Source organism: Maniola jurtina, chromosome 6 (assembly GCF_905333055.1).
Source record: "Maniola jurtina chromosome 6, ilManJurt1.1, whole genome shotgun sequence".
Taxonomy (NCBI): Eukaryota; Metazoa; Arthropoda; class Insecta; order Lepidoptera; family Nymphalidae; genus Maniola; species Maniola jurtina.
Genome location: NC_060034.1, coordinates 14,400,999 through 14,426,804, shown reverse-complemented (window position 1 = coordinate 14,426,804; position 25,806 = coordinate 14,400,999). Strand labels below are relative to the sequence as shown.

General features: G+C 36.4%; 1 protein-coding gene across 1 annotated transcript in view; it reads right to left on the bottom strand.

Annotated features, from left to right (window-relative positions):
• The window catches only part of LOC123865937 (proton-coupled amino acid transporter-like protein pathetic), a 43,660-nt gene extending 23,569 nt beyond the window's left edge, over positions 1 to 20,091 (bottom strand). The window contains exon 1 of the mRNA XM_045907158.1: positions 19,969 to 20,091. The gene's annotated coding sequence lies outside the window, so the exon portion shown is untranslated. The remainder of the gene's footprint in view (positions 1 to 19,968) is intronic.
• Positions 20,092 to 25,806: the final 5,715 nt, after the last annotated feature.

Below are 25,806 nucleotides of genomic sequence, written 5' to 3'. Positions count from 1 at the left end.
AATTAATATTATTATAGCTCTCTCCATACCATTAGTTTACCAAATAATGATTTATATATTTTATACCTGAATACTAATAGCTGAGGACCAATCTACAGTTATTGCAAATCATCAATCACAAGCTGTAATCAAACAAACGAATATTTTTTGAGTTTTTCTCTCACGGTTTATTGCGATGTTGCGAAAAGAAATATTTCAATTATTGTGTACGGAACCCTAAAAGAGCGAGGCGCGACTCACACTTGACCGGTTGTTTATTCTAAACAAATTTAAATCCATACTTAATATTATAAATGCGAAAGTGTGTCTGTCTGTCTGTCTTCTACCTTTTCACGGTCCAACAGTTTAACCGATTCTGACGAAATTTGGTACAGGTTAGCTTATATCCCGGGGACGGGCATAGGCTACTTTTTATCCCGGAAAATTAAAGAGTTCCCACGGGATTCCCAAAAACCATTTGCTTAACCGATTTGTATGAAATTTGGTACCGAGGTAGCTTGCGTCCCTGCCGGGCTAGCATGGGCAGTAGATAAAAATTATATCCCCGATTATATCCACTGATTTCATAGAGATCAGTAGATATAATCGGGGATATAATTTTTATCTATTGCCCATGCAGCCGGGCTGTAATCGACATAGGCAACTTTTTATCACGGAAAATCAAACAGTTCCCACGGGATCTTTAAAAACCTTAATCCACGCGGACAAAGTCGCGGGCATCCTCTAGTACATGATAAATTAAAATAAGAGGCCACATCGTCCTAATTTTTTAATCTCAATAGGTAACAACTATTTGTTTATAGTTTAATTTCTAGATTAGGTATAAAGATTATATTTATTTCTAACCGTCAAGTAGATGATAATAAGTAAAGGAAAATAGAGTGATTTGAGATAATGCTTAGAATACAGAGTAAAATATTCTTAGAGATACTTAATGCAATCTAAAAGAACTGATAACGCGTATTGATCCAGGTCACTTGTTATCGGTATTAAGAAACTATTGAGAATTACCCTTGACATTTTGTTTCTTAAAAGGCGAGAACCAATAAGTTGAATGTTTAAAAAAACTTTTTAAAGAAAAACATTTTTAATGTACTTACTTACTTAATTTTTTTAAGCAGCTTTATCTCTTGCCTGCAATCTCACCTGGTGGTAAGTGATGATGCAGTTCAAGATGGAAGCGGAATATCCTGGAAGGAGTATGGCAGTTTTCATTATACCCACACTGCTTTGATTTCTACACGGCATCGTACCGGAACGCTAAATCGTTAGGCGACACCGTTTTGCCGATAGAGCCAGTTCCCACTCGTAGTCTGTCGGACCCGGATTTTAATCGGATGTTCCCGTGGCAGAACATTTTATATGGAACTATTCATACTTATATGAAACTGATTTTGTGTCAAAAAGCCGACAAGTGGGAACGGGCTGTAAGGATGGCAACTAACCACGGCGGAAGTCTCAAATCAGACAAAAAAATTTTTGTAGACTTAGTTATAGTGAAAGCCTACATGTATAGATGTCATCAAAGCATTGTAAACGCGTCATCGTAGTTTGTTTTAGGAGATGTCGATATTTGGATGGTCAAATGGCATCCATACAAATGGACTAATTAATGATAAACATGGACGTAGGCTTGGATCAACGATCTCTGTGCACTAGAGAGGCCTTTTTGAAGAGAACTTTTTGCCATTATAATACTAGTGTAATAATGTTTTTAAATATTTGACGTTGATACGTTGACGCTTATATAGTTGACGATTTCATGTCGATTATATAAACCCCTAGGGCTCAAATGTCTCCCCTAGTGCTCAAATACCTAATATTTGGTGCTCAAATACCTAATATTTGGTGCTTAAATACCTAATATTTGGTGCTCAAATACCTAATATTTGGTGCTCAATTACTTAATATTTGACAGCTGATGTTGAGTCAGGATCAAACCGAACAGCTAACTACCTCTAGTTCAGTTGCACATAGTTCCTTAATCTATGAGTTCACTCTGCCTTGACAGTTATCCTCTCGCAGCACCCACATCCGGCGTTTCATGACGCAATAACCGCTGATTCAAGTGTTCACTATGCAACCTTCACATTTTTAAGACAAATAAACTTTTTTATGTGTTTAAGAACACTAGGTATTTTTTCCCCTTAATTTTCTGACAAATTCTTACAGTATTTTGTTGGCTTATAGTTATTTTTAACCCCCGACCCAAAAAGAGGGGTGTTATAAGTTTGACGTGTGTATCTGTGTATCTGTCTGTGGCATCGTAGCTCCTAATCTAATGAACCGATTTAGTTTTTTTTTGTTTGAAAGGTGGCTTCATCGAGAGTGTTCTTAGCTATAATCCAAGAAAATCGGTGCAGCCGTTTGAAAGTTATCAGCTCTTTTCTAGTTACTGTAACCTTTATTTGTCGGGGGTGTTATAAATTTTTAAATTAGGTACACTTGTATTATAGATAGGTAAGTCATCGTTTTGCAGAGAAAGAACAAAGCTAACACCTTTTGGATCTTTATCATTAGGTACTTATTAATATAACTCAGTGACCTGTATTGTACACATGTTTAATTGATAATCTACTATATCATTATTAATTATTATTATATTATTCAGATTATAAAATGAAGAACTATTTGAAACGGTTCAGAAACTTGAGATTTTGCTTGTAGGTTTCCTTCATAACATAATAACCTAATGTTCTCATTTTCTCTGTTTCTTTTTTTTATCATAATGTGGTTGCCTGTTAGTTAGAGATCAAATAATCTTATAGCACAAGTAAAGGAATAAATCTGAAAACCGTGAATTTGCGATTACATCGTTAAAATAAAAATTAAAATGTGTTTCAATTTTCAAAGTAAGATAACTAAACCAAGTGGGGTATCATATGAAAGGGCTTTATCTGTATATTCTAAAACAGATTTTTATTTATTTTTAGGCCTAATAGTTTATGATTTATCGTGCAAAATGTCGGAAATATGACCCGAGTACGGAACCCTCAGTGCGCGAGCCTGACTCGCACTTGGCCGGTATTTTAGGACGTAGCTGGCCATTAGACGATGAGTGGACTTAGGTATGCATGCACTAGTATTACAAAGCGTGTACTTCCACGTTCTTGGAATGATTTACTTTCACTTGTTTAACCAAGGCTATTTCGAAATGGGCAATGTGGCCACATTTACGACCATTAGGTTAGGTAGTTGGTACCTACTCAATAAAAGGAAAAGTCTTTTTGTTTCCTTACATAAGACAGTATTGTGGTCTAATAACGATTGCATTATACCTATAATATAAAGAAAGAAAAATCTTTATTCGAGGCTATCATTACAGTACAATAAGTAATACATAAATACAATATTAATCATAATAATTTATTATTATTTACATAATACATTTTACATAATTGTTTACGAATCTTAGCCCATTGCTGGTCTCTGGCTCACTGGACCACGGGTCTCCTTGACCGTTAAAGAGTGAGATATTTATTTGCTTAAAATGCTAAGTAGTATGTGCATTTACTGTATGCATTATATAATCTGTACTTATAGTTTGTCAGATTTCTGCAAAAATATGCAGTTTCAACGTAATAGTAAAAGAAAGCGAATAGATTCTCTTTTGCATCTGATACCTTTTGCATATGTCAAAGGTACAGATCACCGATGAACCAGAGAAATAGTAAATATTTATAAAGGCAGCAAGTCTGAGATGAAAAGAATTACCGGTCGCTTTTAGTACTGATGAAAAAGTTTCAAAAGAAAAATAAAACCATCCATACTACTTACTATAAATGCGAAAGTGTTTATGTCTGTCTGTCTGTCCGTCTGTCTGCTAGCTTTTTCACTACCCACCAATTTAACCAATTCTGATGAAAATTGGTACCTACACAGTTAGCTTACATCCCGGGGACGGTCATAGGCTATCTATCCCTATTATATATCTATCCCTAGGCTAGGCTTTTTATCCCGGAAAATTAAAGAGTTTCCACGAGATTCTTATAGGCCCATCCGTTTAACCGATTTACTTATATGAAAGGTACAGAGATAGCTTGCGTCGCGTCGCGTAAATTGACATTGGCAACTTTTCATGCCGGAAAAGCAGAGTTCCCACGGTGTTTTTTGAAAAACCTAAACCCATACGGACGAAGTCGCGGGCATCCTCTAGTAAGCTATATTCAAATGAGTAAACTGTTGTAGGTAGGTTTATTTAGAATTTAGATCAAGGTGCACTAATGAAAATGGTCATAGCTAGTGATTTTAGCTCAATTTGGAATAGGTATCGAGAGGCGAACCATTAAAACTACTAAAGAGTTATTAGCTTAATTGCCTCAGGTCAATTACGACGTTAACATTAATGATAAAGATTTTTTTAGTGATTAAAGGAAATTTACAAAAATAGAGTAAGTAAAGTTTTAATTTTAAGAGGGGTCTCTCCGTCACTCGCTTCATACAAACGTAGTTCCAATTTCATTTGAATATTAAGCAACTAAAGTCCATGAAATTTTGCAGACATATTCTAGAAACTAATATCTATGTTTGTGGTATTCCAGATTTCTGTTAAAATATTCAATTTCAAAGTTACGCGGTCTTAAAAATTTACATACAAATCTTTGAGCCCCTGTAATTTTAAAACTACATATTTTTAGAAAAATCTAAAACACCACAGGCACAGATATTAGTTTCTAGAATATGTCTGCAAAATTTCATGGACTTTGGTTGCTTAATATCCAAATGAAATTGGAACTACGTTTGTATGAAGCGAGTGACGGAGAGACCCCTATTAACAGCTTTCATTCAGTTTTTTGGTCCTCCTGTAAAACGTTATGCGCGATTATACCGTTTTATTTGCCATTTGCACAACAATCGAATCTTTTAGTATGAATAACATTCTGTGTGGTAAATAACATTTGTCACGCTATGATTTTGGGTATTTGTATTCTAAGTAGGTAGTAAATATTCATATTTAACAGAGCTCTCTCCGTCACTTACTCCATACAATCGTAGTTCCCATTTCATTTGAATATTAAGCAACCAAAGTCCATGAAATTTTGCAGACATAGTCTAGAAACTAATATCTGTGTCTGTGGTGTTTTAGATTTTTCTAAAAATATGTAGTTTTAAAATTACAGGGGCTCAAAGATTTGTATTTTTCTTTAAAAAAAGGCCCAACTTTGTGCTCGTTTTTCTAGACAACGAAGCAATTTAATGAAATTTGGAAAAACCACAGACCTAGAAAATTTAATGAATATTATGTAGTAAAAAAATTATCGTTATATATTTTATATTGTTATAATTATGTGGGAACTACGAAAACCAGAAATTACACCCAGAAATCTTGAAAATTTCGTGCTGTCTCGATTTGTGCAAGCGGGGTGGTGAAGTGCGGGGGACGACACGTGAAACTGACAGAAACGGACAGTCTAAACACACGGGCCACATTTAGACTGCACCCGACTCCAAACTTGTCGATAGGTCTAACTAAATACATTTCAACTTGCGTTAGACGTATGCGTTACCTACTCAGACGTTGCCTGTAGATAAAAATATGTCTCATGTTTGCTGGCAATAGCGCATGCATCAAACCCTGCAAGTTGCAACTCTCTTGCAACCTATTCCTCACGCAATACGCACAGCTTTAATATTATAATTTTTGACAATGTATACTATATGTAATGCCATATCACAGGTCACTCTCTGATTTATTGCTAACAATTTACTTCCAAATGCAAAGAAATCTAAGTGTGTTGAATTCACACTGCCCAATACCAGGACCTTAAATGACATAAATTCATTGATAAATGAAAGATTTTAACGTGGTCGTGGTTGGAGTAATAAAACACATTAACTTCACAAACTGAATATTATTGAGACTAATTTTACTAATTTAGTACAAAGATTGTTTTTGAGACAAATTAATTGGACACGTAATTTTTTAACCAAGAGGGCGGAAACATAGATGCTATAATAGACATTGACGTTTGACATTTCATACAGATAATGAAATACAGACATAGGGTTGCATTCTTTTACAACACCCGCCCTGAATGCAAGCCCATACCTTCAGTACAAAACAAATGTTTATTACATAAAGTCCCTTTTGTTAGTATATCAGCAATCATTAGGGTTCCTTTAACATAGCAAAACGTTATAGCATTATCATTAACATGGTTCTTCAAAAAATGAAATCTTATATCTATATGTTTTGTCCGAGGCAAATAACAATCACTGGTAGTTAGTCTTATAGCACTCTGGTTATCACTGTAGATTGGTAGAGCACCTTCTTGCGCCTGGCCCAGTTCTTTCTGTAGCTGCCTCAGCCATAGGGCCTCCTGTGCAGCCGAAGCCATGGCCATATATTCAGCCTCGGCGGTGGACAAGGCTACAGTTTGCTGTTTCCGTGAGCACCATGAAATAGCACCTCCCTGTAACATAAAAACATAGCCAGTGCACGACTTCCTGTCATGGATGTCGCTGGCCCAGTCAGCATCACAGTAGCCGGAGATTCTGTTTTCGCAATCTCTAGAATATGTCAGCTTTAAATCCTTGGTACCTTGTAAGTATCTTAGCACCCTTTTTACTGCCACCCAGTGCTCTAATTTGGGATTTTTATTAAATCTACTCAGTGTATTCACTGCATATGATATATCTGGACGAGTTCCTTGAGCAATGTAAAGTAGACAGCCAATAGCTTGCTGATAGGGAAAATCTGTTTCGGTTTCACCTTCAGAAATTGTTTCAAATTTTGCAGACACTTCTATAGGTGTTCTGACAGGTTTACACTCTAACATCCCAAACTTATTTAATGTTTCTTTTATATATTTTTGTTGGTCTAACATTATTTTGCCATCAGCTCTAGTAACATTAAGCCCAATACATTGACTCACTTCACCGAGATCTTTCATTTTGAAATGTAATTTTAATTTTTCTTTTATCATGTCTTTGTCTTCTTTTTGAGATGTGAACAAAATCAAATCGTCCACATAAACAGCAATGTATATCCTTTTAACACAATCATAGTAAATGCAGGGATCAGTCTGTGAACGTTGCAATCCTATATCCTTTAGAGATTTATCCAATTTAATGTTCCACAGCCTGCTGGCCTGTTTGAGCCCATATAGCGACTTATGTAAGAGGCATACCTGTGAGCCCTCTTCATACAGCTGTGGCTGTGTCATGTAGATCTCAGCATCAATCTCTCCCTGCAAAAATGCTGAGACGGCATCCATTTGATCAATATGAAGATTGAGTTTAACTGCTAAAGCGAATAGGTAACGTACTGAAGAATATTTCACAACTGGAGAATATATTTCTCCATAATCTATTCCTGATTTTTGAGCATAGCCTTTAATTACAAGTCTAGCTTTAAATTTTATAATATTGCCTTGTTGATCAGTTTTTGATTTAAACACCCACTTACATGGTAATGCTTTCTTATTGTCTGGAAGATCTGCCAAGCTCCATGTATTATTCTCTATCAACGATTCATACTCTTCATCCATGGCCTTTTTCCACTTGGACGCATTCACTGAAGATAAGGCCTCTTCGACAGTCTGCGGATCAGTCAGGTTTGTCATAAGACACAAAAGGCTAGTTTTATCTTTTTCATTGTTAGGCCTATTTCTTGGCCTTAAAGTGATATTTCTGTAGGACTCTGATCCAACAGAAGATGAAGGGTAAAACGTTTCATCGTGGTCACCTGTGTCTGTTTCATACTCACTCGAGTCTGGACCATCCTTTTCTACTGATGTAGTTGGTGAGTCTGAAATATTAGGAACCTGTTTCTCTATGGATTTCTCTGACAGATTATCCTGTAACACATTACCTGTGCTACATGTGCTCTTCTCATTATTCCCAGACTTAACCCTTTCACACAGAGGCATAGTGTGACATTCATTTAATTTTTCTAAAAATACAACATCTCTACTTTTAATTACTTTATGTGTCTTAGGGTCCATTAAGCGGTAACCCTTCGAATTCTCACAATAGCCTACAAATATCATTTTATGTGACTTGCTGTCCCACTTGAGGCGCCTTTCCTTAGGGACATGGACCATGGCCTCACAACCAAATATTCTTACATGAGACAGGTTCGGCTTTTTACCACTCCACATTTCATATGGTGTTTTATCACCTAATGACCGTGTTGGTGAACGGTTCACAATATATGCAGCTGTGGCAACACTCTCGGCCCAATACCGTTTATCCAAATTTGCATAGAAGAGCATACTTCTCGCTCTTTCTACCAATGTACGGTTCATCCTTTCAGCCAGGCCGTTTTGCTGAGGAGTGTAAGGAGTACTTGTTTGATGAGTTATCCCACAGTTGGACAAATACTTTTGTAATGAACTGTTACAGTATTCTTTGCCATTATCGGTCCGAATTATTTTTATCTTATAGTTTATCTCATTTTCCACCTTCATTTTAAAATCTTTAAAAATCTCAAGCACACTCATCTTATCCTTCATGAAGTATACATACACCTTTCGTGTGAAGTCATCAATAAAAGTTATAAAGTATTTCATACCTCCATAAGAGAGATTCTCCATTGGGCCGCACAGATCAGAATGTATCAGTTCTAATGGCTTCGATGCTCTAGTACCAACATTGCTAAAGGGCTGTCTTGTCTGTTTTCCTTCCAGGCAACTGGGGCAGATGGTAGTGACATTGCTTTTCTTCTGAGCCAGAGTCACACCTTCGGTGCAATCGGGCAACTTATTTACATCTGGAAAATTAAGATGACCCATTCGAGTATGCCATAGAATACAATTATCATTAGCGGCTTCATCTGTGGAGGTTAGGTGGACAGAGAGTTCTTCTACATTTAGACTGTATAAATTGTTTGAAAGTGTCGCTGAACATATATACTTCCCGCTGCAGTCATATATTTCACAGCCTTTTTTATTAAAGGTTATTTTAAACCCATTGTTAACAATAGTGCTCACTGAGAGTAAATTAGCTGCCAGACCAGGTACATACAGAACATTTCTCACCTGAATGTTTTTATTACCGGGTAAACTAATGTTTACATCTCCCATAGCTTTGACTGCCATCGGCTTCTTGTTGGCTGCTGTTATGCTGTCCATAGGTGGTTCGGTGACGTTGTACAACCAATCCTTCCTGTTCGTCATATGCATGGATGCACCAGAGTCTATGTACCACTTGCTGCTATTCTCACCGATGGTTGCTGAAAAAGCTGCAATAAAACCTGAATTATCTTCTTTCTTCTGCTGTTTATGCTGCTTCTTAGGGGCTGTACAAAATCTGGCTAGATGGCCCTGTTTATTACAATTATAACACCTGGGTCCCTTTGTCTTCAACGGAGGCTTGTAAGTCTTTGAATTTGAATAAAAAGCATTAGTGTTGCCGTTGGGCTCGGATGACTTTATCTCTTGCATAAGCTTGGTTTTAACAAGGTCAGCACTAATGATAGCACCTGAATTTTCCAGTCCCATAATCATTGGTTTATACATTTCAGGCAGGCCGGCTAACATTAAGGTACCCAGCCATTCATCGTTGACTTCAAATCCAATGTTTCTGAGCTTATGCGCTGTAGTCATTATTTTACTTACATAATCTTCTACACTACTGCTTGATTCCAGATTTGTATTAATTAAATCCCTTAAGAGGCCCACTCTCCGTGTCAAACCATTGTCATCAAAGGCCTTTTCTAAGCTTAGCCACACTTCCCTCGCTGTCTTACAATCTTGCACATGTATATAGTTCTGAGGATCTAGTAGCAATATCAATTTTGCTCTGGCTTTGATATCTTTGTCGGCATCGAACGGTTTCGTCGCGTCAATACAGTGCCATAAGTCTTCGTGCTCGAGGTATGTGCGGACACTAAACTTCCACGTGGCAAAATTGTCGCGCCCCGTCAATTTCTGTATGTTGAACATATTATTATTGCTGTAACTATTCATTTTCGGTGTCGTGCCGGCCACGTTGTAAGTACATGTAACCTCAAAGTTCCGATGTGTCTATTACTTTTCCGCAACTCAACCAACCACGCTCTGCTACCATGAAAGATTTTAACGTGGTCGTGGTTGGAGTAATAAAACACATTAACTTCACAAACTGAATATTATTGAGACTAATTTTACTAATTTAGTACAAAGATTGTTTTTGAGACAAATTAATTGGACACGTAATTTTTTAACCAAGAGGGCGGAAACATAGATGCTATAATAGACATTGACGTTTGACATTTCATACAGATAATGAAATACAGACATAGGGTTGCATTCTTTTACAACAATAAATAATCATATGTTGAAAATAAAGGAGAACCCCGTGTTTCTCGGTATAATGTTAGATGCAAAGCTTCTATGGAACACCCACATATCAACACTTGATGGTAAACTCAGCTCTGCTGCTTACACTGTTAGAAAAATTCGACAGGTACTGACGTGGAAACTGCAAAAATTGTATATTTTGCCTATTTTCACTGTATTATGTCTTACGGACTCTTGCTATGAGATAAAGCGGTAGATATTGAGAAAAAAATGTATTACAGAAAAGGACAGGACGTGCAATTTATAATTTAAAACCGCGCGCTGCCATACAATAAAAATATAAGGAAATAAGTACCTTATCTATTATCTTATAGTAGCTTCTAAATATATTTACAACTAGCTAATGCCCGCAGCTTCGCTCGCGTGGATTTAGGTTTTTAAAAAATCCCGATCCTTTCATTTCCCAGAACAAAAGTTGCCTCTCCGTAATAGCCCGTCCCCGGGATGCAACTTGTTTCTGTATCACGTAAGAATATTTAAACGGATTATCCTTTTCAAATCCCGAGGGATCACCAGGATTTAGGAATGCAATTTCTTACAGCATCAGGGTTGAGGTCAACGACAAAGTGTTTACTTGGTATAGATACCTTCAATATCAATTAATAATCGACACTTTTTAAATCCCATTAGCTTTAGTAGTCAGGTCCCCTGCAACATCAGGATTGAGGAGTTGGAATCCAAATTTTTTACTGAACAATGTCGCAAACTTTCTTTATCGATTAAAAAAACTACCCAAAATTACGCAGTTAGGTTACCCTGCCAAATTTCATGGTTTTGAGTCAACGGGAAGTACCCTAGAGGTTTTCTTGACACACACGACAGACGGAGAGATAGACAACAAAGTGATCCTATAAGAGTTCCGTTTTTCATTTTGAGGTACGAAACCCTAGAAAACGTAGGAACGGCATTCCGAACCAGTGGTAAATTTTTCTGACCATCCAAAAACACTTTGAAGTTTACCTAAAAGTTTACAGGAATAAAAATTTATCATTGTATTCCATTCCATTTCATTCTATTCCATTCTGTTCAAAGATAAATAGATAATAAAAATATTTGTCACCGAAACAATAATTTACGATACATCGACCAATATCAATTTTACTGATGACAATCTGACTATTACCAAAGTGAACGACTACTATAATATCTATTATATACGACTAACATAATATGTATTATAAATTGTGTGCCGTTTGCATTCTCACTAGGTTCTCATTAAGTTTGTTTTATTTGGTTAAACTTTCTGGCATTTATATTGTTATGACGTTTAATTGGCAAACAGTCTGTTTATTGGCTGAAACTCAAAAATTCAGCCAATCACAACAAAGAAAATATTGTAATAATGATTGATGCAGCTATCTGTAATTGAAAACAAAATATTTGACATTAACTTGAATGTGACAGTGTTTTCCGAATAGGGTTGCCAGAGGCCCCGTATTTTACTGGTTACCCCGTATGTCAGGATAGAGAAACCGGTAATTATGAAAATAAAATACGGGGCAAATAAAACTAAATATTTTTAGGGTTCCGTAACTCAAAAGCAAAAAGAACTCTTATAGGATCACTTCGTTGTCTATCAGTCTGTCTGTCTTTCCGTCTGTCCGTCTGTCCATCTGTCCTTCTATCCGTCTGTCATGTGTTCATGAACAAATATTAGTATTTTCAATTTTCAAAGTAAGATAACTACATATATCAAGTGGGTTATCATATGAAAGGGCTTTACCTGTTCATTCTAAAACAGATTTTTATTTATTTTTATGCATATTTTTTTTAATGCATAACAGTTTTTGATTTCTCGTGTAAAATGTCGAAAAAAATACCCGAATCGGAACCCTCGGTGCGTGAGTCTGACTCGCACTTGGCTGGCGAAACCGAACACTGACGTTATGTCCAGTAGAAAGAATATTTTCCTTTTGCGGCAATGCGTAGCCGAAACCCACTCGATATTGATCATGGTCGTAGCCAAGGCGGCGGGGCTTGGTTTGAGGATGTTAGCCTTTTTTTATACAAGTTAGCCCGTGACTTTAATCTTTTCTAGTGGTAAGTGATGATGCAGTCTAATTTCTTGGCCGTTAGGGCCATACTAACCATATAACTAGCCATAACCGAAGCCTCCCACCAGACCAGAAATTTAGAAATGGCGACTGCGCCTGGGAAGCCGTCAAAAACCTAAGCCTAAAATAATACTTACACTATTTCTTGCATTTGCTTACCAATTTTTTTTTGGAAATATATCAAACATTTCGCGCTCACTTCACTCGCGCTTTGAATTTGTATTACTTGGTGTAAGCCCCGCAATTTCGTTTGCATGAATTTAGAGTTTTAAAAATTCCGTGGGGGATTTTCCGGGCTAAAAAGTTTATGTCTGGGATGCAAGTTACCTCTGAATAGTAAGTACCAAAATTTTGGTAAAGAAGATGGGCCGTGAAAGGGTAACAAATAGATAGGCAAATAGATATACTGTCGTATTTGTAATATTAGTATGGATAGGGAGCTTTAAAAATAAAATCTTGCTATGGCTAAACTCGTTTCCCTTTCACTTTAATTCTTTCTGTAATTGAACCAAAAACACTTACGCTCACTGCGCTCGCGCTTTTTTATTGTTGTATTTTATCTCACTGTCAAATTGAAAGGCGAAATTCCACTAACCAGGTAATTAGCCCATAAAGTTGAGCGAATGTTATTTTCCTCATGACAGGATTCAGTTCCGGCCCTGATAAAACCTCTCCCGAAATCGATTCCTGGCTACGGCCATAGTATTGATACTGTGAAGGTGGAATTACAAGTTAAATGTAAATTTAAGTTAAAATGCAAAGATTGTATGCATGAAATGTATAACATTTTGCTTTACAAAACTAGAGTTTTTAAAAGCTATTTAAATAAATAAATCTTTTATTTAAAATCACATTGCAAACACAGTTCACCAATCAAGACACGGCAACATACAGAGAAAAAATACAAAACTTACAAATAAACTGAAATATCTAAATAGGCTTTCCATGCATTTCAGAGAGAACCACCGCCTATTTCTTCAAATACTTCAAATTTTTAAATTTCTTCAAATCTAAACCCCGTATTTTTGATGGTGGTAGCCTGTAAATCAAAAAGAGGCAGGTGGCAACCCTACTTGCCACATGACATTACAGAATGAAAAATTGTTTTCATTACTCGGTAAGCCTACTGCCATAGTTTCACAGAAAGTGTGACGGTAGTTGTGACCTCTGATTGGTCGACTCTCTTTCACTATTTGCTAAAATTGATGATTGCAACAACAATTTTTTCTTTTTTGTAATCAAAAACAGAACACGGACGTCATACAGGTTGACTAATTGCAATCATTTCTGACCGGCTAACATTGTTCCGCTAGTGGCTCAAACTCACTGTCGCAGCAAGAACATGGTAAATTCAGCCAATCACAGCAATTAGAATTGGTTATCACAAATGCACCGATCTAGGAACCGAGAATACACGAACCAGGGCAGATAGAGATGAGAACAATAATATCATACGTAGGAAATCGACGGGGGATCGTTGACAATGATCCTCTTAAATGCAAATCAAAGATCTTCATAATAATTATAATAGATCCTCGAGGGAGATAGATAGAAATCCTCGTGAATAAAAATTTTGTTTTTAATAATGTTTTACTTTCCAAGTTTAGTGTACCTACCTTGATAAGGTAGGTACATAGTTAAAACACGTCTCTAAGAAAAAATATTTAGGTACGCTACCTTTTACAAGTGTAAATTAAAAATTTATAACACCTCCGACAAGTGAAGGTTACAGTGACTTGAAAAGAGCTGATAATTTTCAAACGGCTGAACAGATTTTCTTGGATTTATAGATAAGAACACTCGATGACTGAGATCGATCTCACCTTTCAAACAAAAGAAAACTAAATTAAAATCGGTTCATTAGTTTAGGAGCAACGATGCCACAGATAGATACACAGATACACACGTCAAACTTATAACACCCTTCTTTTTGGGTCAGGGGTTAAAAACACGTCTTTGAGAAAAAATATTTAGGTACGCTACCTTTTAAAAGTTTATTAAATATTATCTTCATCGAACTACATGGTACCTACTTACCTATATCAATAATAATAATTTATTTATCTAATTGAACTAATTACTATTGGCTTTATCCACCAATAAATGAATGATCAATTAAAATTGTTCTCATTCTTATTTTTCCGTACCATACGAAGGCTGCCAAACGCGATTCTATTACTCAGCCTCCGCTGTTCGTCTGTCCGTCCATCCGTCTGTTTGTCAGCGGTATGTATCTCATGATTCTCGTTGAAGAGAGTTGAAATTTTCACAGAATGTGTGCCGCGATAACAGTGAACAATAAAAACTTTCAAAATGGCCTCCATGAAAGTGTTATTTCTTGTATCTACGATGCTACGGAACCCTTCGTATGTGATTCCGACTTGCACTTGATCGATTTTTTATTGTCATTCACCATATTATTGTAGTTTAAAAAAAAATATTTTGATTATTTAGCCTAGTCGGCCTTGAAATGATTGTGAAAGGCATCAGACATTCCTGTTATGCCCACTCTGCACACGTGGCTATATCACAGATTTACGATATAGTATATCGTAAAACTGTGCCTATATGTTACCACGGCCGTGATTGAAGATGATATCCCAACTGTAAGGTTATTTTTAAAAATTGATTCGAGTTGTCAAAAATTATATAAAATTATTAATTTATCTGATGAAGGTAGTTTGATAAAATCGATATTTGGCTCATTCGATGTCATACAATCTGTTACTAGGAGGCCGACAAGATTGAACTTGCATAAATACGGGTGTTTTGAACGTTTTAGTTTAGTCTCCTTCTGAGATTCGGAGCGATATCGCATATTTTCGGTATTTGGATTGTGAACTGAATAATTAGATGTTGTGATAGCAATCACGCTCTAATTAAATTATTTATTTTGGCATTAGTTTGTTTAGATTAAAACTCTCGGATAACCTCTACACACTGAACTTGTGTTTTTTGTGTTGGTTATGGGAGGACATTCCAATAATTCCATAAAAATAATACCTGCTTTTCTGAGTGACGCCAATAATATACTACAAAATATTTAATAGAACCTTCCAGGTCCAAAAGAATCAGACTGCAGACGTTTAAAAAATATTGTTCGAGGTGTTTTGTTACGACTAATTTAGTGCAATTCAGCTCGTATTGCGCTGCGAACTGTTTGATGAAACACCTCTCCTTCTACCGCGTCAACACTTAGAAAGACTCAAAGAAAGAGAGTTTCTTTAGTATTAGTATTTCATTTATTGCAAGATTGTAAGTAAAAAAGATGTTACATAAATTTTAAGTAGGTACGTATCACAATCTGCCATGACATGGCGTGCAAAATTTACTATCTTTACATACATTTTCAATAAGTACATAAAATATCATTTTTAATCAATAAGTTCATATTAAGTTACTCTCTTGTTAGAAAGCAAACGCAAAGCCATAAAACCATCAACAGTATTGTTTCACAGCGCGAGTGTAGAGCGGGCTTAAAAAATCTAAGACAAAGAATCCTTTGTAAAAACTAATAAGCAAGATAAGTAAGCAAGTTTTCCGATGAATTTCCTGGTTTCTTGATAGATATAACAGTAAATACTTACTATAGACCATTGTTTAGGGTTCCGTACCTCAAAAGGAAAAAAGGAGCCTTAATCGGATCACTTCGTTGTCTGTCTGTCCGTTTTATTCATTACCAGTTAGCCTTGACTGCAATCTCGCCTGATGGTAAGTGTTGATGCAGTCTAAGATGAAAGCATATTCGGAAGGAGTATAGCAGTTTTATCAAACTCATACTCTTTATTGGTTTCTAGGCGGCAAAGTCAAAGTCAAAATCATTTATTCAAAGTAGGTACAATTGTACTCTTTTTGATGGTCGAAATTGTTAAATTTGTACGATATAGTGGTGATAATTAATTACGTAACTTAAAACTAAAGCTACGAGGGTTCCAAACGCGCCCATGTCTGAAGACATCATACGGAGAGGCTAAATCACTTGGCGGCCTGGCTTTGCCGGTAGAGTGGTAACACGCCACGGCCTTCCAACCAATTTATTACTAGGTAAATAATTAAAATTTTCCTCGAAATACGATAGAAAACCACAGATCGTTTAAGAAACACAATAATTTGTTTTTAATCACTACCTACACATAATATTATAAATTAGCTGATGCCGCGACTTCGTCCGCGTGGATTTAGGTTTTTAAAAATCCCGTGGGGACTTCTTGATTTTCCGAGATAAAGCAGCCTATTTCATTCTCCAGGTCTCTATACCCATGCAAAATCCCTTGCTCTATTGCGACGTAATTGAAGGGCAAACCATCAAACCAACAAACAGACCCTTTCGTAGTTTTTATGAGTAGTGATGCGAACGTGTTTTTGTTTGTTGATTTGTTCTCCAATCTCGCCGCAACAAAGCAACGTATCGAACGTGTTTTATTGCATGGGTAGATATAGTTAAAGTTCTGAAGAATGACATAGGCTACTTTTATACCGGAAAATCATAGAGTTCCCACGGGGTTTTCATAAACCTAAATAAACGCAGACCTAGTCGCAGGCATTAGCTAGTATTATGATAAAAACTGACATACCAGAAATTGACATTGGTGAGATGCGAATAGCCCTCAAACAACTCAATAACAACAAGGCGCCGGGTGATGACGGCATCACATCAGAACTCCTACGTGCAGGAGGTACCCCTGTACTCACAGAGCTTAAGGAGTTATTTAATGACGTCATCATGAATGGAACAACGCCGAAAGCATGGAGCAGGAGTGTAGTAATCCTCTTCTTTAAAAAAGGAGACAAGGAGCTGTTGAAGAACTACCGGCCGATTTCCCTCCTGAGCCATGTTTATAAGTTGTTTTCGAGGGTTCTTACAAATCGCCTCGCCCGAAGACTTGACGAGTTCCAACCTCCAGAACAGGCTGGGTTTCGAAAAGGCTATAGTACCGTAGACCACATACACACCTTAAGGCAGATTATACAGAAGACAGAAGAATATAATCTCCCACTCTGTCTTGCCTTTGTGGACTACGAGAAAGCCTTCGACTCTATCGAAACTTGGGCTGTTTTGGAATCTTTGCAAAGATGCCAGGTCGATTGGCGGTATATCGAGGTGCTGCGATGTATTTACGATTCTGCGTCAATGACCGTCCAAATACAGTCTCAGCAGACAAAACCTATCAGCTTGCGAAGGGGTGTTAGACAGGGGGACGTAATATCTCCAAAACTGTTTAACAGTGCACTGGAAGACCTCTTCAAAACGCTGGACTGGAAAGGACGAGGACTAAACATAAATGGCGAGTACATCTCACACCTACGGTTCGCTGACGACGTGGTTATCTTAGCAGAATCTCCGCAAGATCTCGAGGAGATGCTGATCGATGCCTAAGCCGCTCTTCCAGACGTGTCGGTCTCGGGATAAACATGGACAAAACAAAGATAATGCTCAATCAGCACGTTGTCCCGACACCGGTTCGCGTCGAAAATGTTGGCATCGAAATTGTTTCACAATACAACTACCTTGGCCAAATAATTCAACTAGGCAGAAGCAATTTCGATGAGGAAGCCAACAGAAGAATTCGGCTAGGCTGGGCAGCTTTTGGAAAGTTAAGTCAAGTCTTCTCATCGTCAATTCCTCAATGCCTGAAAACAAAAGTCTTCAACCAGTGTGTCCTTCCCGTCCTCACCTATGGTGCTGAAACGTGGACACTGACAAATGGCCTTGTTCACAAATTCAAAGTTGCTCAGCGAGCTATGGAGAGGGCTATGTTAGGAGTTTCCCTGAGGGATAAGATCCGAAATGAGGAGATCCGCAGGAGAACCAAGGTCACTGACATAGCCCAAACTATTAGCAAGCTGAAGTGGCAGTGGGCAGGCCATGCCTGTCGTAGAGGCGATGGCCGTTGGAGCCGGAAAGTCCTTGAGTGGAGACCGCGTTTAAGCAAACGTAGTGTGGGACGCCCTCCAGCACGATGGACCGACGATATAAAGCGGCGGGCGGGAAGTGGCTGGATGAGGAAGGCTGAGGACCGGGTGTGGTGGCGCTCTATAGGGAAGGCCTATGTCCAACAGTGGACGTCCACAGGCTGATGATGATGATGATGATGATGATGATGATGATAAAAACTAAATACTATTTTATGATAGGGATTTGATCATAAATAATATTTTTTTTACATATTTTATCATACATATTTTATGATCAAATCACTGAACAATGGGTCATTTAAAAACGATACAGCTATCGATATTGAATTCAAAGTAGTAAATAGATGATTCTTTATTAAATAAACTGAATTGAATCCGACAATTGGGAGTTGTTTATTACAAGTTTTCCGTAAGAAAAGAAGGTCCTTACCATAAATTTAAATATTTATAAATAAACTTAATGTAAGTTTGTTTATAATTATAGATTTTTTATAATTATAAACAAACTCAGGTGTAATAGGTACCTATATTGGCATGGTATGGGCATCTGTGGAGGGAAGAAAATGATGTCACTAGAAGAATGTTAAAATATGCACGTGAAAGGAGAAAAGAGGAGAAGAAGACCAAAGAAAAGGATATGTATGTAAATGGGGTTGAAAATGCGTTAACGTATGACAGAGGTGAGTGGAATACAACTGTAAATTAAAAATTTATAACACCCCCGACGAGTGAAGGTTACAGTAACTAGAAAAGAGCTGATGACTTTCAAACGGCTGAACCGATTTTCTTGGATTATAGCTAAGAACACTCTTGATCAAGCCACCTTTTAAACAAAAAAAAAATAAGTAAATTAAAATCGGTTCATTAGTTTAGGAGCTGCGATACCACAGACAGACACACAGATACACAGATGTCAGATACACACGTCAAACTTATAACACCCCTCTTTTTGGGTCGGGGGTTAAAAAAGACATGTTGTGCCGACCCCACATAGCGTGGACAAGAAGAAAGAAGTATTATGACCAAACTTATTTTTGCGGACGAGTTCTATAGTGGTCTCAGTATTATAGGTATCTAAGAAGTTAATAACCTTCGAAAATCGCAATCATTTTCCTTCTTATTATTTACTAAGGACGTAGGCAAGTATGTGCCAACGTTCTTTAAAGAGGAGTTGGTGACAGGGAAACGTGTCTCGAGATATTAGCCTTGATTCTTTATTAAACGATTTTCGACTTTTCAGTTTTCATGTTCGGGAGCAACTCTGAAAAAACTTATTTCTTTATATATTTTAAGGTCACTCTTATATTTATTGTAGCGGTAATAAATTTCTACAACTATTCTTTTGAGCTTTAAAGCTTTAGAAGCCAAACCCTGAAATAACAGTTTACTTAAAGAAGTTTTGATTTTTGTTAGCTTTTTTAAGTAGTTTATTATTACTATAAGCTAAGTGTACCTACAATAAAAAAACCTGCACAGGTCTAGTTTTTTTAAAGTCAATGTCATTCTTTTCTTAATGCGAAAGTGTGTTTGTCTGTTGGTTTATTGGTTTGTCTTTCAATCACGTCGCAACGGAGCAACGGATTTTTTGCATGGGCATAGTTAAATACCTGGAGAGTGACATAGGCTACTTTTATCCCAGAAAATCGAAGAGCTCCCATGGGATATTTAAAAACATATGTCGCGGGCATCAGCTAGTATGTGAATATAACACTTACCTTAAATTTCAAAATCGATAGTCCAAATAAAGCCACTCGCACATCACTTACGATACAACCCTCGATGTATCGATATCTCGATAGTATCGCGTAACGACGTGCTACCGACGCGATAGGTATCGGCGCACTGCACCGGTTAGCAAAATTGCGCATACGCAGGACCTTGTAATAAACCATTCATAACAGACCCCCAAACTGAGCCAACAGTTAGTTTCGTCGCTTGTCGTGGAAAACTCAATAACCAACATTATTTGGGGGTCCGTACCTCATAAGGCAAAATAGAACCCTTATAGGATTACGTTGTTGTCTGTTTGTCTGTCCATCTGTCCATCTGTCCTGTCTGTCAAGAAAACCTATAGGGTACCTACTTCCCATTGACCTAGAATCATGGGCAGGTAGTTACGTTTATAGCACAAGTAAAGGAAAAAATCCGAAAACCGAGAATTTGCGGTTACATCACAAAACAAAAATTAAAATGTGTTCATGAATAAATAATTAGTATTTTCAATTTTCAAAGTAAGATAACTACATAATATATCAAGTGGGGTATCATAATTATTAAGAAAAGGGCTTTACCTGCATAGTACTATTATATTATTATTCTGAGCCTGCATATTCTAAAACAGTTTTTTTTATAGATAATAGTTTTTGGTTTATCCTGCAAAATGTCGAAAAAAAATACCCGGGTGCGGAACCCTCGGCGCGCGAGTCTGACTCGCACTAGGCCGGTTTTAGTCTATAATTATAGCACTTAGTAGGTTAGAATTTACAGTAGCCTTAGGACTGAGGAGGTGGCAGTTCAACGTATCTGGTCTTGATTTGTTTGTGGTAGATTATCTCTAGTATTTCTTTACCTTCTTGAGTGATGTCTCAGAGAGTTCAACGACACTAGAGTTTGAGTAATGTGACCTAGTTGAGTAGTTTGGTTTAAGTCTGGTCTGGTAGGGGAATTCGGCTGCGACTATGTACCACTGTTTTTGTCTGGTGTATACGTCTATGGGTGGGAGGCTTCGGCCGTGGCTAGCAACGATTGTAAGGGGTTTTTAATTCTAATATTTTTGGGGCTTTTATAGGTGCCCTATTATGCGAACCTACATTAAACTAGGCACATTAAAATTAAACTAGTTAAACCTAAAACTACAACATTTTGAGAGAATCACTACCAAATTCATAAGTTTTTTTTTGTTACTTTGGATATTAATAAAAAGTTACCACCCTACCGGCAAATCCGTGCCGCCAAGCATTTTATAGCGTTCCAGTACGATGTCGTATAGAAACCAAAGGCGTATGGGTTTAATATAAACTGCCATACCTCGTCCAGGTTAGCCCGCTTCCATAGACTGCATCATGACTACCACCAGGTGAGATTGCAGTCAAGGGTTAATGTATCTGAATAAAAAGACCACCCTACTGACAAAGCTGTAAGGGTGGAAAATAGCCGTCCCATGCTGCCTAAAAATATAATATAATAAAATTGCCACCACTTCAAGATTAATAATATGCTTCCATCTCGGACGGACGGACGAACGGACTAAAAATACACATTCTGTGAAAATTTTGACTTCGGTTCATGAGATACAACTTGCTGATAAACAGATGGACGGACGGGCAGTTGGAGGCTTATTAATAGGGTATCGTTGGCACCCTTCGGGGTGGGACCCACCGTCCACGCGGGTAAAGTCGCGGCATTAGTTAGTTTTATTTATACCTATAGATTCTCTGGCAGTGTCAATCCAGGTCACGGTTTATGGGCTAACAATTGTTATGGCAGTGCCCGTTACTGCAGCGTGTGATCACGACCGCATTCCCGATGGAATACTAAGTTCTATTCTATTGACTTATTTTCTGCTGGAGGACCAAGGTCACTGACATAGCCCAAACAAATATTTATAGTGAGCCCAGAACAAGAACAGACTGTCAAGTGCGAGTCGGACTCGCATACGAAGGGTTCCGTACCGTCGTATAAGGTATGCCTATCTAATTCTTTTATGTAGCACATAAGATGTACTTAAAAAATTATTTTTTTCATAAAACATTATATTATATTTATATTTAATATTATATATTTTATAATTACGTCACAAAAAATTATAATATTTTTTGTGACGTAATTATAAATTCACAGTTTTCCGATTTTTTCTCTACTTGTGCTATAAGACCTCCGACCTACCTCCCAATTTTCTCGATTCTAGGTCAACGGGAAGTACCCTATCAGACACGACAGACGGACAGATGGACAGACGGACAGACGGACAGACAGACAGAGAACAAAGTGATACTATAAGGGTTCTGTTTTTCCTTTTGAGGTACGGAACTCTACAAAGTATAAAAAATATAGCAAAACTTCGGTAAAAGTGACAAAGTTCTGCACTAAGTAGTAATACGCGTGAAATTGCCGTCAAAATTGGTTCGTCCATTACGAAGACCACTGCATATTATGAACACTTGAGATCATAACAGATGCAATTCAGTAGTGGATAGAAAAATTAACTTTATTTTGTTGCAGATAAGTAATTTATTTGCTTAAAAATATAGTCACATCGAATACAGTACCCTCAGTACAAGATTTTATTTGTCACCAACGTAACGCTGATAGTATTTGAGAGTCGAAACACTTTAGCGTTAAAGTAAAATGCCCCTCAACAGCCTTGTTTTAATGCTCAAGTTTGTAGATATATTTACAGCCAGCGCTCCAAACGGAAACATTGCGAAATTAAAATCAATGGTATTGAATTTTTGTCTTTAAATAAAGGCTGTTTAGGTCCATTTTACTTTGAGGTTATTTTGTTTCGACTCTTGAATACTATCAAAATTGGTGAGAAGAAAAACTCATACTAAGGGTACAGAGTTATTCGAGTGCGAACCGTGGAGGTATTGTGTCAAGCAGCCGTGACACACTTAATGCTATGTGATTGTCCATGTAGCGGAAAATTGAAGCAGTTTGTACGTTTGTAGGTACTTACCTATATAAGTACTCTAGAGGCACCGAATACTTACGACCTGCGCAGATGACGTATTACCTTATTGTCTGCGGAGGACAATAATGTTTTTATTTCTATTTTTATTCATTTTTAACCCCCGACCCAAAAAGAGGGGTGTTATAAGTTTGACGTGTGTATCTGTGTATCTGTGTGTCTGTGTGTCTGTGTATCTGTCTGTGGCACCGTAGCGCCTAAACTAATGAACCGATTTTAATTTAGTTTTTTTTGTTTGAAAGGTGGCTTGATCGAGAGTGTTCTTAGCTATAATCCAAGAAAATCGGTTCAGCCGTTTGAAAGTTATCAGCTCATTTCTAATTACTGTAACCTTCACTTGTCGGGGGTGTTTAAAATTTTTAATTTACACTTGTTTACTTACATTGCTATGTTTGAAAAGTCGACGAAAGGTTTGGAATTTTATAATTTGTAAATTTCTGATCTGGTCCGGTGGGAGGCTTCGGCCGTGGCTGGTTACCACCCTACAAAGCCCGACAAAGTCGTGCTGCCAAGTGGTTCAGCGTTCCGGTACGATACCGTGTAGAAGCTAGAGTGGCTTAGTATTCCTTTCTCAAATTAAGTATGTCTTTACATCTGGTAGAAAATATTTCTGTCTTTTCTTTTTTTGTTCTAGCATAGTTTATTCGATTGAATTAAAACTTTGTTAAAGTTGTTGTTGAGACTTCCGGGAAAGTTTTTGATATCGTAGGTCCTACCATCGTCATACGCGCATAAGAGGAGGCACGCGAGTCGCAATTAGTGGGCATTAGATAGTTAAAAATAAAAATGAAAATAATACAACTAGGTACCTATTATTTAATTTTTATTTTTCTAATTTTATCATTGAATTTTATTTTTATATTATAACAATTTTAATTAAAAAATATATATTTAAATTAAGTCTATTATAAATAACTGTAGAAAACAATATTTGAAAAACGAACAACTTAAAAAAACAAATTTTGGTTCGAAATTCGAATGATCATTTCGTAATTTTTTTATTTACAAATGAACAAAGGTTATAATAAATTATTATCTTTATTTTTATAAAAGCAATGTTATTATATTTAACATTATTATTATTATACACATTCTTTGCTTTAACAAAAATATTAATACATATTATTATTATCTATCAATTTATTATCCCTGGCAGGACGGAAATTTTAACAATTTTTTATTTAATTTTATCTTCTAAACATATTTTATAAAATACAGAATAATATAACATAATTTATGGACCAATTTTAATCTAATTTTTATTTAACAATGATGCTCTATCTACTCAACAAAATATTTATATAATTTTTTATTAATTTTTTTTACATTCCATAATACAAAAAAAAACTCTATACTGTTTATCGGAATTACAAACATTTTTTTTCCTATTTACCTAGGACAAAATAACAATTAAGTAAATAATTTATTACAAATATATTATAACAATACTATACAAATATACAATATTATATTATAAGCTACGAATAAACTATCACAATCAATTAAAGCTGAATGCCTTGAAATAATGCCATATACAGGGTGTAAATAGGGCGCTAGCAAAAACGAAAACAGGCGATAGTACTAATGATTAATAATGGTATACTTACCACGAAAAATTTAAAATCTGTATTTTTTAAAGTTTGTAATAATGTAATATAAAACAACAAATAAAACATCTGACTGACGTTAGAGGCCAACTAATGTTGCGTAAATAGGTACTGCGTGGTCAATGCTGCGACGTAGGCGGGGTATTGACCCTGAGTTTTGCACGCTATACATTGCGGGTTCAAGAAATACTAAATCACTAAAACTACTGGACTTATGAGAGTCGTAGAGTCCGCGAGGGTCAGACCTTCATTATTTTATAAAAACTGAAAGTTTCTCTGCGTATTGTCCCCAACACAGAGAGAAAGAGGAGCGACTATGAAATTTGGATCATGGTGGCTTTGGCAAATTGGTAACAAAGACATTTAAAATCTTACGTTAAAGAATAAACTCAATTTTTTTAAATTTTCTTTGAAATAGTGTTAGAAATTATGTGATAGATTTACCAGATAGACACTGTGTCGTAACACCCTTAAACTTTAATTTATTGTTAAACTTTACGTGACGTTATTTCTAATACTATTCCGAAAGAAATATTTAAAAAATCGACTTTATACTTTGACTTAAGATTTGTTACACCTTTATTACCTGTTATCTTCCAAAGACACCATGATCCAAACTTCGTAGTCGCTGATCGTTCTTCCCTGTGCTGGGGACAATATGCAGAGAAACTTTCAGCTTTTATAAAATAACAAAGTTTTGGCACGCACTGGCTCTCTCTCTATCAAATAGATACTAATTTAGTTCAATGTCTTCAAACGCACACCTACCTAACTCCAAGCTTTATTTAAATTCCATAATCATTCCATCAAAATTCCGCAGTTATTTCATTGATATTTCATCAAATTTTCTTTGACTTCGTATTTTTATTTTAATAAACATTTCATGAATGTTTCATTTAGATTTTCTCTGTCAGTTTTTGGAGCGTGATTTGACTTTTAATAACAAGAAGTAACGTATTTCCAGTATCAACCAAATTGATTATTCGCAAAAATGTAAAAATAGGTAATATAATTTACTGTTGTATACCGAGAAAGAGATGGCAATAAAGCTCACGTATAAATGTAACAGCACACATTAATCCATCAGAAAGTGATCGTCGGGGAGTTGGTTCTTCAGTTTAAAAACGGATTGGTTAGTATTCAAATAACGAAACTAGCTAGGTATGTTTTTGTAACCTGTAATTTGTTTTGTAGTGCAATAAAGTATATACATACATACCTACACACATACATACGTTTGTTTAGAGCAGGGTACC